This window comes from Papaver somniferum, chromosome 7 (assembly GCF_003573695.1).
Source record: "Papaver somniferum cultivar HN1 chromosome 7, ASM357369v1, whole genome shotgun sequence".
Taxonomy (NCBI): Eukaryota; Viridiplantae; Streptophyta; class Magnoliopsida; order Ranunculales; family Papaveraceae; genus Papaver; species Papaver somniferum.
This window is the reverse complement of record NC_039364.1, coordinates 134,116,223-134,121,265: the sequence shown is the minus strand read 5'-3', so window position 1 is coordinate 134,121,265 and position 5,043 is coordinate 134,116,223.

Genomic DNA, 5,043 nt, shown 5'->3' with positions numbered 1-5,043 from the left:
CAAAAGGTTTACAAGGGTGTGTGCAAGGTAAATGCAAGAGTAAAGTGTTTAAAAGATCAAGTGTCGTTAATTGGAAGCAAGTGTCCCGAGCTCAAGGAAGATTTGGATTCAATTCAAGCTACTTGGAAATTGTCCGATGATGAAGGTGATGAGTAATGCATCTTCTTATATATACCTAGTAAGTCTTCTTTTGGATTAGTTGGAAGAATAACTAGCGTTTTGAATAGCGATGATTGTGACTACACATAGCTATTTTGTTTTCATCTTCTCTTGTTTATTTTTTAGGTTTATTGGGTTTTAATTCTAAAAATATTTGGAGGATGATGGTTTGCAATATTTAATCTTGTAGTTTGATATATTGCAATATTTTTAATGGATATGTATTGTTTGCGTCCGTGAACTTGAAGGTCCCATATGGTTGTCAAAAGTAAAGTCGTTCATGAATTGGTATTCGTATTGATGAAAGGACGAATGGACTTTTGTCTAATACAAAAGTTATGCCTATGCAGTCATTTATTTGATGGATAATAGGATTAAATATTTTGTTTGACAAGGATAAAGTATATTATGTCGTTATGATGGAAAATAGAATAGATCCTTGTATGTTATCCACGGTATTGATCTTCATTGATCCATTTTGTTATGTTTTACCGTGAAAGCTCCATTGTGTGTCTTATGTTGAGCACGATAAAACTAAGTCGATTATTCTTATTGGCTTTGTTGGTTGTTCCATAAGATGTTATATGTTGATCATTATGAACTAAATTAATCATCTTGGTTGGTTATTTAGTTATTTGCTCCGAAAGTCTTCTTTTGTCGAGAAAATCCTTTGACAATTAAATTGATTACTCTTGTGATTAGTTTGGTTGTTTGTATTCCAATTAGATTAATTATAAGTTCCTTGTGTTGAGTATATGAACGGCTATACAAATCATGTTCTATTGGTTAATATAGTCGTATATTCCGTAAGGGTTTTCCTTATGTTGAGTATGTGAACGATTAAGTTAGTCGTCTTCGTATGATTACCTTAGTCGTAGCTCCGTAAGTTTACTTATGTTGAGCACCTTCAATTAAATTGATCACTTTGTGGTTTGATTTAGTTGCGGTTTACAATTAAATTAATCATGGGTTCTCTTGTGATTAATTTGGTTGAGTTTTGGATTTAGAAAATCATTTTTATGGTTTTTGGTGTCCAATTTAAAAAACCTTCTTTTCTTTCGAAATTAAGGTCGCTCTTGTTGTTCTTTCGGGAATGACATCAAATGGGGGAGAATTCTTTTGAACTTGTGCTTAATGGTAATATCTTGCGGGGTGTGCGGCTGTGGAATTTTATAGGGGTTACCTTGTATCTTAAAACTCCTTGATGAATGCATTTAGCTTCGGCTTTATGATTGCATCTAAATTAAGTTGGTATGTATTTTTCTTTTAGTCTATGAAATGTCTCTTGTGGAAATTTCATTATGATCCCGTTCTTGTACCTTTGCCAATTTTATTGACAAAAATAGGGAGAAATATTGTAGTTCACACTACAAATACATATGGTTTTCGGATCATTGTGTAAGGGGGAGTGGTTTCCATGATCGAGATGGAGTATTGACTAAGGGGGAGTGATACATATCACCATAGTGTTATTGTTAAAGTCGTGATACAATTGGACTTTGATGTTACATAATAATACTATGACACTGTATAATAATGATCGAGAATCTCGATTTCTCTCATTTTTATAGCTACGGATCTTCAACAATGGTGATGCTAAACTTACAACCTTTGGGATCATTGGAGTACTTGGAAGGACGAAGATATCAGGGAACGTTGAAGATTAGACTATGGAATAAGAGCCACTAAAGTTTATCTTTTTTGTATTCCATATGTATTAATAGTTTTGTAACTAAAATTGACAAAGGGGGATATTATTAGAGCATAGCTCGGTCGACCTCGCATGCGTTGCTATCTCAAGCATGTTTGTCAATGTTAGTTATCAAAACTATAAGTCTTGATTTCTAGTCTACATAGCTAAGTCTCGGACTAGGATAGAAAAGTGTAGTTGAGCTCAAGGACTTCATGGCGATTCATCATACAACGACGAAGATCTACTCAAGGAACCGTGGAACTTCATCAACAAAAAGGTATGTGGAGACTTGAACTTATCTATCATTCAAAAGTCTATCTCTTCTATCTCTTACTTCTTATGAGACAAAAGTCGTATGCTATATAGACTGGATCATACACATTTGATATTTCCAGCCGAGTATATTTCGCCTATATATATCTCGAAATCATGTGTTGGTAAAGTGTTTCGCTTTGATCAAGTTTATCTTCACCTAGTGACGAAAGTCATGAAAAGTTTCAATCAATTTGAGAATTGCTCTGACGTGAATTGATCTGTGAATAACGGCTACATAGCGTCCTCTGAGAATGTCTCAATGATTGAAATGAGAGTTTAGATTACATAACCATGTATTCCTTGAACCGAAGTTTTCGAACTTTGTTGTTCAAGAGAAATCGGAAGGATTGTGGAATTGGCTTGCCAAGTCCGCGAACCCAGTCCGCGAACTGTTGGAAGTTCTCGACCGAGAATTTCTGCTGGATTTTCCAAAACTCGTTTGTGTGCTAAGTCCGCGAACTCAGTCCGCGAACCCAGTCTGCGAGTTGGCGGAAGTTCTCTTTCCGAAAATTTCTACTGAGTTTGGAAAACTCAACCGGTTTACTTAAGTCCGCGAAATCGTTTGTGAACTTAAGAGGTTATGATCTAAATATGTGCTCTGAACATGAAACTTAAATTACTAAGGAATGCTTTATGCAAACCGTGGCTATAAAGTTCATGAGCCGATTCAATCGAATTGAATCATCTTTGTTTCAATTGTGCCTTGCGTAGTTACATAAGATCTGATAGCAATTGAACAACTCTTTAACTAGTTCATTTGAGTGAATTGAACTAGTTATGATGAAGAAAAAGAAGGTTAATATGAAATGCTCATATGGTTAACCTTTTGGGTTACCATGTTGAACCAACATACACGTACACGTTTAGGCATGGTTTTCACAAACCCAGTAAACGTCTACCCAAGTGTGTGTGACAAGCTAATTTTTCGATCTAACGGTTGAGAAATATTAGCTTGAATCTAAATCAGGTTATCATCTAACGGTGAATATGGATTGCTTTGTAACTAAGGCAAAACCCTGATTTGAAGACTATATAAAGGAGACATCTAGCATTGTGCAAAACTAATCCCCACACGTCTGTGTGATACTTGTGCACTTTCTAGAGTCGATTCTCCTTTAACCTTTGGTTTTCTTCTCTAAAACCAGGTTAACGACTTAAAGACTTCATTGGGATTGTGAAGCCAGACTGATACTACTTTTATCGTAGTTGTGTGATCTGATCTTGCATCTTCTATCGTACGAGTACAATCTTTGATTGGCTTGATATCGTGAGAGTTTTACGATACGCAAGATAAAGAAGTCACAAACATCTTCGTCTCACTGTTTGTGATTCCTCGACAAACCTCCCGTGTAGTCAGGAAGGATTGTAGAGAGGTGATTGATTAATCTAGGCTGTTCTTCGGAAATATAAGACCGGATTATCAATTGGTTCTTGTTCACCTTGATTTCATATCTTAAGAAGGAACAAAACCTAGGGTTTATCTGTGGGAGACAGATTTATCCTTTGATAGACTTTTCTGTGTGAGACAGATTTGTTTATTATCAAGTCCGCGATTTTGGGTTGCAGCAATTCTTGGTTGTGGGTGAGATCAGCTAAGGGAATCAAGTGCGCAGTATCCTGCTGGGATCAGAGGCGTAGGAGTACAACTGTACCTTGGATCGGTGGGAGACTGATTGGGGTTCAACTATAGTCCAGTCCGAAGTTAACTTGGAGTAGGCTAGTGTCTGTAGCGGCTTAATACAGTGTGTATTCAATCTGGACTAGGTCCCGGGGGTTTTATGCATTTGCGGTTTCCTCGTTAACAAAACTTCTGGTGTCTGTGGCATTTCTTTTCCGCATTATATTTTATATAATTGAAATAATACAGGTTGTGCGTTCGTGATCATCAATTCGAAATCCAACCTTTGGTTGTTGATTGATATTGATTGATCCTTGGATATTGGTCTTTGGTACCGTCCAAGTTATTCCTTGTATTTGATAAAGACTCGCTATTGATTTTAGCTTGAGTAAAAATAAAATCAAGAGAGAGATAATAACTCCTTGAGATACTTTTATCTAGATTGAGTCTGACTGTCTAGTTGATTCTCTAGCAAAGTATTTCGGAGTTAGTCCATACAGATTGCTAAGCGAAATATTGGGTGGTGTTGTTAGACCCCCGCTTTTTCACAATTCTCCAAGAGTTATGATCTTGTATGTTGTTGATGCCTTCTAGAATGCCTTTCCAAATCCATGAATCTCCGTCCTTGGGATTAATGTCCATGTTTATAAAATTTGTGCATGTTAAATATTTAGCATCCATTAACTGGTACCAGAGGGAATCTTATCAGTTTCAAGTCTCCATCCAATTTTAGTAATCATGGAGCTATTGAAATGTTTTATATTCATGAAGCCTAGACCTCCCATTTATTTTGGATTACGCAGCAGTCCAAGCTTTTGGGTAGTAGCCTTTAGGGTTGTCTAAGGATTTTCCCCAGAAGAAATCTCTTTGCAGCTTGCTCAGGTCTTGACAAGTTTGTTTAGGCAGCTTGAAGCAATTCATTTGGTAGGTGTTGGCAGAAGACGTGACAGAGTTGATGAGGACCTGCCTTCCAGCTGGGTTGAGAGGAGTATTTTTCCAGCTGGATAATCTGAGTTTGAGTTTATCCACTCCAGGTTTGAATGAGTTGATCTTGCTCCTATGAGTGAAGAGTGGAGATCCAAGATACTTTTCATTGGTCTGCAAGACTTGAACTCCCATAGCATTACTAATAATGGGGATAAGAATTGGGTCAATGTTGTTGCTAAAGAAGACACCAGATTTGTTGAAGTTGATGAGCTGACCAGAAAAATCACCAAAGATTTTAAGAATGTCCCTTAGATTCTGACTTTCTATCTTG